We start from the raw sequence: 12209 nt of genomic DNA on the forward strand, positions 1-12209 counted from the left end.
CCTGGCCGGTATCCCAAATCCACAAGGAACACACACCTGGCATGTCCTTCACTTGGTGAGCCAGAGGTTCCAAACTTTGGGAAGCCAGTAGAATGAGTCCCTCATTCTAACCTTCTGGGTCAGTGCCCTAAATCTCAGTTCTTGTTACCTATCCCCTGAAGTAAGAGAGCCATGATAATTATTCTCAGCCTAAGTGGTAATTTGAGGCAGGCCTCTGGAAAGGGTCCTAGGTTTGTGTTATTGTAGCTGATGTCTTCAACCAGCTTCATAAAAATACCAAGAGGAAGAGCTGCCCTTTGAAACACAGACTTATATATGACCCTAAATTTGGCTGACTGTATATTTTAAAACTGCCCTGACACAGACAGATTTTTCTAACACTGAATTTCGCAGCGGAAAGGGCTCTGAAATATGGGTTGTAATTTCCATTAAGGGATTTAAAAAAAAATCACGTATTCCAAGATATGCCATCTGCAATCTAAATCACTGAACTGAAGAATGCTGGGGTACGGGAATTCAGAAGGAGGAAACCCAGTCTGGCTTTCTAGTGGGGATGGCGGTTTGAAGGATTTTACTTAGGTGATGAAGGCATATGTTTTTTCAACACAGACCACATACCTGTGATGTACCACACTGTCCCGGGCCCCCGGAGGTCTGCGTTAACTAAGAGAACTCCCAGAAGGAGTTGCGGTCCTGGGGGATCAACACACCTGGCAGCTGGAAAACAGCATGTTAGATGAAAGATTCCTGTGCTGAACACTTACACTGAGCCACTGAACCGAGTGTGTGTGTGTGTGTGTGTGTGTGTGTGTGTGTGTGTGTGACATCCCAAAGAGCCAAGAGTATTGACAATGTATAATCATCCTTGGAAGTACTAGGAATAGCTAACTTTAACTAAAGGAGGGCCAAGCCAATAAGTTCATATGTGTGAAGCCAAGGAAGACTAGCATCTATTCTTGAATCCGTGGGAAGCCAAGTCCCTGCTCTTCCTATTACACCCCTAATAAATTTATATATTTATACTTTTAAAATACTGTTGCAAGTTGCCATCATTTTAGTAAAGTGGGAAATAAATTTCTTTATTCTGAAGCTCCTGAACCATAAGCTTTTCCGTCTCGACAGCACACTCCAGGATGAAGAATCTCACTCATCAAGAAAATCGTATCAGCTGGACAACTAACGTTGTTAGCTCCTTTCTTGATTCTGTCAGCAAATGAAATCCTCTAAAATGTTTTCACTGGGAAACGCAGGCATGAATCTGAATATGAGAGGATCTTCCTGTGCTGGCCTGGGCTCAGAGGAGCAAGGCCACCACTGAGATGGAAGGATGAAGGTGTCAGCTAAATTTTATTTGGGGTTGTACATTGTGCTAGACACCAGAATCTTGTAGGTGGCATTGTGAAACATCGTGGAATAAAAGGACTTTAATAGGTTGCATAATATAAATGTTCTTGGCCATCTAAACAATGATCAAGTAACAACATTTTACAGTTTAAAATTTTAAATTTTTAATTGGTTGTAATTAAATATATTTAATTATGAAAATGTGGCATTTTAATAGATGTATATGATATATACTCATCAATCCAGATTAATTAGAGCATCTATCATTGTAAATGCTTTCATTTTTCTCATGGTGAGAATATTTAGAGCCTGCTATTTTGAGATATTTAGTAATGTCAATTTGACTGAATCAATAAATACCTCAGCGACAAATCTGAGAGTATCTAGATTAAATGAATTGAAACGGGAAGACCCACCCTAAACGTGAGTGGCACCATTCCATGATCGTGGGTCCTGGGCTGAGGAGAAAATAGGAGAAAATGAGCTGAGACCAGCATTCAGCTTTCTCTACTTTCTGTGGATACAATGTGTTCAGCTGCCTCAGGATCCTGCTGCTACACCTTATAGCCAGGATAGACTGTTACCTTCAGACCAAGAGCCAACATAAGCCCTTCTATCTGGGTTAATTTTTATTATCAGCTTGACACTCCTGAAAAGGAATTGCGGGAGGAATTGCCTCCATGATGGTCTGTGGCCATGAGTGTGAGGCATTTTCTTGATTGATAGGCGATGTTGGTGGATCCAGCCCACTGTGGGCGGCGCCATCCCTTACTTAGGTGGACTGGAATGAAAATGAGCTGAGAGAATGAGTGAGCTGGTAAACAATGTTTCTGCAAGGTATCAGCTTCCTTTACTGCCTCCAGGTTTCTGCATTCAACTCCCGTCTAACTTTCCTCAGTGAAGAATAAGCTGAGAAAAACCCCTTTCCTCTCCTAAGTTGCTTTGGATCAGAGTGTTTTCTCACAGCAACAGAAAAGTAATAGAAAACAAAAACGTTTCCCTCCTTAAACCCCTCTCCTCCCCTAACTCTGCATCTGTTGACCAGAGTCATCTCTTCAGGAGCCCCATCCCATTTCTGGTAGTTGTCATCCCGTTCATGGAAGTAGTTCTGAGTTTCTGCTTGTTGTTTTAATAAAGGGTATTTATCTATTTGTCTGTCAAAATACAATAAACATGTTTTTCCATAGGGACACTACTATTCTGCTCTACATATGGTTAATTAGATGTTCCCGCACAATCCATGGACAAACCATCCTTTCCCACACTATTTCAGCAATTATAATGTCATTCTAAAGAAAAAATACTTTCTATATATACATTTTATTTTCTGGGAATGTCCTGGCTTGCTAATGAATGCTTAGTTTTCTAAATAAGTTTTAGATGTTTTCTAAACAAGCAAATTTGGCCAAGGCAGTATTTATAAATTTACTTGGGAAAACTGACCTTTTTATTTTGACCTCATACCCAAATGTTCATTATAGATAATTTTCTTTTTATTTTCTCTAGTACTTTTAGATCTTGAGTATTTTCTTTGCTTTGTACATGGTAAAAATTTCACATTAACAGAAGAGGCATATATACAATGAATTTAATTGCTTTTTCCCAAAGTATTTTCTCAAGTATTTTCAAAGGCAGTCATGATGTTTTTAAGATTTCTTCACATGTAAGGAATGGTTTATTGGGATAAAAAAAATTGTTCCCAGCCCTTCTCAGAACCCATGTTTCAGACAAGATGGCTATGTCAGACTGAGTATTCCCCAAAAGAGAAGCTGACCTTCCTGGTTGGAAGACCTTAGCATTTTCTTTTTACTTTTTTCCATTCCTTTTGTTTCCTTTTGATGCTGGAGATCAAACAGAGAGGTAAGAGGTCTATCCACTGGGCTATATTCCTAGCCTCCTATATCTTCTGTTTTTAAATATCACAATAGCCCAAAATTTTTTTTCAAAACCATTTTGTTTTGCAACCCTTTTGAGCCTCCATAAAGTTATGGGACATAGTTATTGTTACTTTTCTCTCCTTCAGGCACGCCTGCTATGTGAATGTTGACACTTGTGTTTCTTATCTACAATATATCTAACTTTTGAACTATATTTCCAATATTTTTACTCCTCTCTAGTGCTTTTTAGGAGATTTCCTTACCTAGAACCTCCAATTTACTAATCTCTTTTTTGATTGCATCCAATAAGAAATAATGTCCGATGTTAAGATTAAAGACTTGATCCAATATTTCTAATCTCAATATTTTGGGTTTTTAGATAGAAACAAACAAACAAACAAGCAAAGCAAAGCAAAGCAAAACAAAACAAAACAAAACAAAACTGTACCTGTCTGATTCATCTTACCTCTCTCAAGTATTTATCACTCTTCCTTAGGATTATTGATAATTCTCCTCCTAATTCTGGTTCATCCAAGTCATGTTATTTAGTCCATTATTTTTTTTTAAATGTTAATAGCCTTACTGATGGACACCCTAGTTTTATTCATCATTCCTTGGTAACATTAGCTCTCTTTTCTCTTATGAGGCAGAGGAGTAGCGACCAGGCCCTCTGTGTGTGTGGAAGGAGAAGCACGCATTAGGGCAGAGGGTTTGAACACCATCAATTGGACTAGAGCATCACTGTTTAGACATAGAAACTTTGTCTCTCAGAATATCTAGTCCAAAGACTTTTCCTCCATGGACCCTGGTTTCCTAAAGGTAAAGATGAAGACAGAGGATGGCAGGTAGCTCGGAGAAAGACTGGTCACTTCATTCCTGTTGTCTTCTTTGCCTGTTCCTGGCTTTATTCCTCCTTGCCTTTTTTGGTTCTGGTACTATCTTGTATATTTGTTCTTATTCTGATACAGATACTTATGTTTTAACAGAGAGACAGAAGTCTTTGTCAAAAGCCACAGGGGAGACTGAAAACTCATGAATTTACCAAACCCCAAAGTTGGTCCTTCATGTTGCCAGGTTTATCATTTCTGGGCTTTCTTCTTTGCCCCGCCCCCTCTCTCCTTCCTTCCCTTCCATTACTGAGTATTGAATTAAAGATGTATTGGGCAGATAGTCTAACCCTGAGCTGTATTCCCAATCCTCTCTTTACAGATTCTAAGTTGCAGTGGCTGGCTTGAACTCTGTAGCCAGAGTGGGCACTGAATTTGTGATTCTCTTGCCTGCTGAGTAGCTGGGATCACAGGCTTTTGCCAGGTGGCTCAGCCAGTATCTTGTATATTTAATTATTGCTAACATGGTACAGATTCCTTGGTTTGGAAGCACGTGTTTTCTCTGCTGCACCCTTAAGAACCCTGCTGGCCATGCCTACCATTTTCTTCCTGTGGTCACTCACATTTGCACCACACACTTTTCTTAGGTATCAAGCTTTCCTTTGAGAGCACTTTTTCTTTTTTTAAAAAAAGTTATTTATTTTTTCATTAATTAGTTTATTCACTTTGTATCGTGGCTGTAGCCTCCTCCCTCGTCCTCTCCCAATCCCACCCTCCCTCCCTCTTCTCCCATGCCCCTCCCACAGTCCACTGATAGGGGAGGTCATCCTCCCCTTCCATCTGATCCTAATCTATCAGGTCTCATCAGGACTGGCTGCCTTGTCTTCCTCTGTGGCCTGGTAAGGCTGTTCCTCCCTCCGGGGGAGGTGATCAAAGAGCCAGCCACTGAGTTAATGTCAGAGACAGTCCCTGTTTCCATTACTGGGGAACCCACTTGGACACTGAGCTGCCATGGGCTACATCTGTGCAGGGGTTCTAGGTTATCTGCATGAATGGCCCTTGGTTGAAGTATCAGTCTCAGAAAAGACCCCTGTGCCTAGATTTTTATTTTATTTTTACTCTCCTTGTGGAGCTCCTGTCCCCTCCAGGTCTTTCTATCTCCCCCTTCTTTTATAAGATTCCCTGCACTCTGCCCAAAGTTTGGCTATGAGTCTCAGCCTCTGCTTTGATACCCTGCAGGGTAGAGTCTTTCAGAGTCCCTCTGTGGTAGGCTCCTGTCCTGTTCCCTGTTTTCTCCCTCTTCCAATATCCATCTCATTTGCCTTTCTGAAAGAGGATTGGGCATCTTAGCCAGGGTCCTCCTTCTTGCTTAGCTTCTTCAAGTAATAACACATGCTGGAGAGGTTGTGGAGAAAGGGGAACCCTCCTCCATTGCTGGTGGGAATGTAAACTTGTACAACCACTTGGAAATCAATCTGGCGCTTTCTCAGACAATTAGGAATAGTGCTACCTCAAGATCCAGCTATACCACTCCTAGGCATATATCCAAAAGATGCTCAAGTATACAAAAAGGACATTTGAGAGCCCTTTTTCTAATCACAGACAATTGATTGGACAGAGAGCTTTTAGACTGTTTTTGCAGTTTGCATACAATATATTCTCTCAGTCTGTGAGTTTTCCTCCTCCATCTTTTTACAGTGTCTTCCGCAAAGCAGAAATTTTATTAAGATCCAATTATCAGGTGTTTTTCTCTGTGGCTTGAGTTTCGGAGGATTCTTCAATAAAAAAGCTAACAATGGCCCTAGCATCTTTATTTGAAATGTTCCACATTGTTCTTCACATTAGGCTAGAACCTGTGCCCAAAGCCCACAGGTACTAAGCTCAAATTCTTTCTATTTTATTTTTTAATATATTTACTTATTACAATTTAATCACTTTGTATCCATGCTGCAGCCCCCTCCCTCATCTCCTCCCAGTCCCACCTAACATCTCCCTTTTCCCCCTATGCCCTTTCCCTAGTCCCCTGATAAGGGAGGACCTTCTCCCCTTTTATCAGACCCTAGCTTATCAGGTCTCATCAAGGTTGGCTGTGTCATCTTCCTCTGTGGCCTGGCAAGGCTGTACCCCTCAGAGGGAGGTGATCAAAGAGCTGGCCACTGAGTTCATGTCAGAGACAGTCCCTGTACCCTGACTAGTGAACGCACTTGGGAACTGAGCAGCTAATGGGCTTCCTTTGAACAGGGGGTCTAGGTCCTCTCAATGCATGGTCCTTAGTTGGAATATCGGTGTCTGCAGGCACCCCTGGGCCCAGATATTTTGGCTCTATTGTTCTCCTTGTGGAGTTCCTGTTTCCCCCAGGTCTTTCTACCTCTCCCTTCTTCCATAAGGATTCCGGCACTCTGCCCAAAGTTTGGTTATGAGTCTCAGTATCTCCTTTGATACCCTGGTGGGTAGAGGCATTCAGAAGTCCTCTGTGGAAGGCTCTTGTCCTGTTCTTTGTCTTCTCCTACTTCTGATGTCTGTCCTGTCTGCCCTTCTGAATGAGGATTAAGCATCTTCCCTGTCACTTTGCCTGCAGCGTAAATGAGAATTTTGTGAGTGCTTACTCACTGACTTTGTACACTCTGAAAAGTCACTCACCGCCTCTGCTAACCATTACCAAGAGAAGCCAGCTAGGATCTCTGCTGCCCTCTGATGCTGTCTGCCCCAGTGACCTTCCACCTTTTGCTAAGAAGCTTCTGCTAGACAGAAGGCCTCTCTCAAGCATTTCCATCTCCTACTCTGAGTTCTCTCCCTCTTCCCCTTCTTCATGATGGCCTCGTTTCAAAGTCTCTGAAATATCTGTTGCTGGGTGAGAAAGCAACCCCATCTAAAAATCTTCCCAATAAAAATGATTGCATATAACTGCTTCATGTGGACCTGTGTCTTCTTTAATCTGTCCCCTAGGATCCCAAATGTAAAGGTTACCACAGAGCTGATCTCAAAACACACTGCCAAACCTTCCATCACCTAGTTTGTCTTCTCAGTTGCCTTCTAGAAGTTTCTAGGCTTGTGTTTCTATTTATGATTTGTTATTTGGGCCCACTTTTTATAAAGTTTCTGGAATCATTATCTACATGCAGAATTGTGGGGCTTCCTTCCCTCTTTTCATCTTTCCTTTCCTCTTTGCATGCATGGTCAGTTATTCTGGCACTATTTGCTGAAAGATCTATTATCTTTCTTCATTACTGATTGCAGTTCAGCTAGTTCTACTTACATGAGATGTTTTGGGGCTTCTAGCTTGTAGGATTGGCTTGACCACCATGGTTCTTTGTCTTGATTTCTGTGGCTTTAGAATAAGTGTTTTTGTTTTGTTTTTGAGACAGGGTCTCACTGTGTAGCTCTGGGCTGGCCTGGGACTCCATATATAGATGAGGCTGGCCTCAAACTCAGAGATCTACCTGCTTCTGCTTTTGGAGTGCTGGGATTAAAGGTGTGAATCACTATTCCCGGCCCTGCTTTTGTATTATCATTTTCTTTTTCTTCTTTCTTTCTTTCTTTCTTTCTTTCTTTCTTTCTTTCTTTCCTTTCTTCCTTACTTCTTTTTTCATTTCTTTTCCTCTTTCTTACTTTTTTTTTTGAGACAAGATTTTACACTTACATCTGGGAATCACTGTTTTCAGGGCAGGCTGGTTGGCTGGTTAGGAGACCCTACAGATCGTCCTGTCTCTGCCTCCCCATTGCTTGGATTACAAGCACTTATTTGAATGTTGTTATCTTGGTTGGCCTTGTGGGTGACATTAAATGCAAATCCAATCATACTCAATACAGCAGGACCCTTCCCTTAGTCTCTAGGTGGTAATTTCGCATTTGTTATTCTACCCATTTGACACTTCATTACTTTTAGACAGACCTTTGCATCCTGAAATTTCTCGAGGTGCTTCTTTCTTCATTTCCTCTAGCCATTATTGTCTTCTCCCTGCTGTTGTTCCTGCAGTCCTACAATGATGTATTGGTTGTGTGGTTGTGCAGGTAAAATCAAACGCGTTGACTTATCTCTTTGCCTTGAGCCTTCCTAGAATTCCTAGTTAAGGTTTCCCTTGAACTCATCCAGAAAAGGGTCTATTTAGTATCCTCAGAATTTAGCTTGTTAATGTCTTTGTTTCTCTCTATGCACTTTCTTCGTAAGTGAGATTGGCAGTAGCTTTATTTGTTACAAACCATTTTGGTGAGGGTTGGGGGTGGGCAGAGAGGTGCTTGGCAGTGGGAGGCACTTGTCACTCTACAAAGAACCCAAGTTCAGTTCATAGCACTCACACTGAGTACCCCACAGTCACCTGTAAGTCTGCCTCCAGGGGATCTGACACCCTCTTCTGACCCCTGGGAACTCCTGTGTGCGCGCGCACACACACACACACACACACACACACACACAGAGAGAGAGAGAGAGAGAGAGAGAGAGAGAGAGAGAGAGAGAGAGAATAAAGTAAATGCTCAAACAACCAAATAAATCATTCTCTTTTATACATGCAAGTAGTTCCAGTAGCATGACAACGATCTATCTGTCCCCTGGCACTTGAAAAATGTCGTCTGTAAACCTGCCTGGTTCTGATGCCTTCAGAGAGGTCATTCTTCAATAAAATCCTTCCAGATTATTTTCTGATGAATGATGGCTTAGGAATGTTTAAGTTTGTATTCAACTTTGGGTATTGTTATTCCCTGATTAGTGACCCATTTGAACGATATTTCTAAACATATACATCAAGGATACAGAACTGTCTCTAGCGATGGCATCGTCTCAGAGCTCAGGAAATCTCTGGCCTCCCTTAATTAATTTTATGCTGTGTTTTGTTTCTTCCTTGAACAGCAGGTCCAATAAGGGGCTCAGAATTTGTCTTATTCTCCATCAAATTTTCCACTTTCCCTCCTCTTGCTTTGTAAGGTTCTAATTTCATTTATTTGCATTTCTGAAGATGTGTGCCTAGGTATTTGGCTTTATTGTTTAATGTTTAGTCAGAAGAACATCAAAGGCTGCCAAATTTAGTCTGAACACAACTTATTACAGCATTTAAGTTAATTTCTTTACATTTTAATTCTAATTTTTTGTTTGTTTGTTTGTGGGAGTATGTCTCTCAAGTTCAGAGGACAACTTGCAGGGATTTCTTCTCTCCTTTTAGCCTGTGGATTCCGGGGCTTGAACTCAGGTCTTCAGACTTGGCCACAGGCACCATTACCTGCTGAATCATCTCACATGCTCCACAGCATTTAATTTTTGTACATAATGTTTGTGGTGTCACTAATCTCTCTCCCAAGCTATGTGAAGAAAATGTCTTTTGTTGACCAATAAGAACAATAAAAGCAAACAAATAATTACCCACGATTCTAATAATTGTATCTTTCGTTGAGATTTGATGATATTTTTTAAAATTTCTTCATGTCAAGATTCATAATGATCAGAAGCCAAAGGATAAACTTGGAAAAATCTGTAACCTCTACAAGGAGAATAGGCTTGCTACTGTAAATAAACACGTGACCTTAATACAAATAAATAAGTGACCTTAACATAAAACATCCATGAGTTTCTAGGGAAAGGCAGAACACTCTATTCGAACCATGGGCCTGTGGTTAACAGGCTGCTTCACAAAGGACAAAGCTGCAGTAACAAAGCATAGTTTTAAAACTTAGGGAACAGAGAAATGGGAATTAACGCCACTGTCAGAAATCTCCCCACCACCGGCTTTAATCAGCTAAGATTTTTCTCTAGTGATCACTCCAAAGTTAGCAAAATGTTGAACAAACAAGATCTCCCAACCACATTTGATACAATAGAAAATAAAAACATAGGTCAAGGAATTAATCTTCCGGAGCTGGAAAGAGACGGCTCTGAAACTGACAATGCTTGCTGCTCTGCTGGAGGACTCCAAGTTCAATTCCCATCACCCACATCAGGCGGCTCACTATCATCCAGAACTCCAGCTCCAAGGCATCTGACACTGCCTCCTAACCTCTGTGGGCATCTAATAAACACAGTACACACACGGGCACGTGGGCGCGCGCGCACACACACACCAATTATCAATGCACCAACAATTAGCTAAAACACGTCTACCACAGCTACAAACTAAACATTAGACAAGCGGGCGTTGGCTGATGCAGTCACCGTCAGTAATGGAAATGAACACATTAAGCAGCCGCTAGAAACCATGGGGCAGAAAATATTTAAAATATTTAAAGAAAGTGAAGAAATGTAGTGCTACATTGCTGTGTGAAGCAGATTGTGAACATGAGCTCACAGCAGGTTTCATCTTGGAAATGGAAAGGCAGGTGGCATTTGAGCATGGGAATGCTTACGCATATGCATTGTGGGTAATTTTCTCCCCTTTTCTGCCCCCATTCCTTTTCTAATTGTAATACTTAGGAGGAGGGAGGATTCAGACAGAGAAAAGTTGCCCACGGTGTTTCAGGACGGAGCTTTCGTAAAGCCTTCCCCATGGTGCCACAGGATCTCCAGGTGGAAGACGCAGAAGATCCCCACAGTGTCTGTCAGGGACAGTTCAGAAGAGTGGAGACAGCAGACCCCTGTGAGCAGTAGGTGAGGGTGTGAAAAAGCTGGGTCAGGCTACAGGTTGAAAAAGTTGAATCTTGCTCTAGAGCCTCCTGAAGTGGTGAGGAATCCAAGTAACACCCCAAGCACACAGTCCTTAGCTCTCCGCTCTGCTAAGATCTTTGCCGAACCTCGAGGTCCCAGCCGCGAGTCTGACCTGTCTGTTCTCATTTCTGCTTCCCCAGTTCTTGTATACACGTGTTACGTGTGTTCTTCACAAGTCTGCCATGTGTTTTTGAGCTGTGTTTCCGTACCATGAAAACCATAACCTTTCATCTTCTCCAACGATTCCCTCCCACTCCTGAGCCAGCTTGCCTGCTCTGTTCCTTGATGCTCGAAAAGATCACCCAGACACCTTTGCTTCTGAGATAGGTTCTCACTCTGCTGTCTTGGGACTTGGAGAGATCTCCCTGCCTGCCTCTGCCTCCAAAGAGCTGGGGTTGAAGTTGGCGTGGTACCTGTGTTTCAGATGTTATCATTTCAAAAATATTACTTGGACAGGCCTCTGCCCTCCACACCGGCACGCCTGTGCTTGCCTGAAGCTTTTCTATTGTGTCACAGTGCGGAGCAGAGTTTAATTATAGGGCCTAGGGTTATGTCATCCTCAGGCTCACAACTGCTGTAGACAAATGGACGGATTTGGTGGTGGGGCTGCTGTAAAATGACCCGCCATAAACCTGGAAACACAAGTTTTATGAACACATACTTTTGTAAGTCTGGGACAAATGCCCCAAAATGCCATTGCTGGGTCACATGGCAATTGCACTTTTGGCTTGTCAGGAAACTGTCAGACTGCCTTCTTGAGGAGCTACACCATTTTACATTTCTGTCCTGGTCACCAGCATTCCATGGTGTCACATTTCGCTTTAACCATTCCCACGGTGTGTAATGGTTGCTCACTGCAGTCTTCTGTTTCACTGCTTTGATGACCATGATGTTGGATACTTTACTTGTGCTCTCTGATCCCTCGTATATTATTTTTGGTGAGCCTGTGTTTGGACCATTTTATAGCTGGAATTTTTTTTTCACATTGTTGATTTTGAACAGTATTTGAAAACGTATTCTAGTACCAGTCCATTCCTTTTTGTTTAAGATATAAATTTCTGTCTTTTTCAATTGTGTGCAGACGCTTCTCTTTGTCTCTGTCTGTCCCCTCTCTCTCTCCGTGTGTGTGTGTGTGTGTGTGTGTGTGTGTAGGTGCCTGAGGCAGACCTGGAGCTTTAGGTAGTTGTGAGCGTCCTAATGTGGTTGCTCAGAACTGAACTCGGGTCCTTTGCAAAAGCAGCAAGCAGCAAGCATGCTTTTAACCTCAGAACCATCTCTCCAGCCCATAACCTTTTTATCACACACACACACACACACACACACACACGTATGTAATATATATATATAAATTACAAAAATTTTCTCCCAAGATGTAGTCTTGTTAAACTTTATATAAGTTTCACGTAATGTTTACATTTGATGAAACTCAATCTACCCATTTTTCCTCTTGTGGATTGTACTTTTTTGCCAACTCTGAGTAAGACCTCGGGGTTAGTCTGACATCCTAAGAATTCCTTTCTGTTTTTTAAGAAC

This window comes from Psammomys obesus, unplaced genomic scaffold (genome assembly GCF_907164565.1).
Source record: "Psammomys obesus unplaced genomic scaffold, mPsaObe1.curated_primary_1811, whole genome shotgun sequence".
Lineage (NCBI taxonomy): Eukaryota > Metazoa > Chordata > Mammalia > Rodentia > Muridae > Psammomys > Psammomys obesus.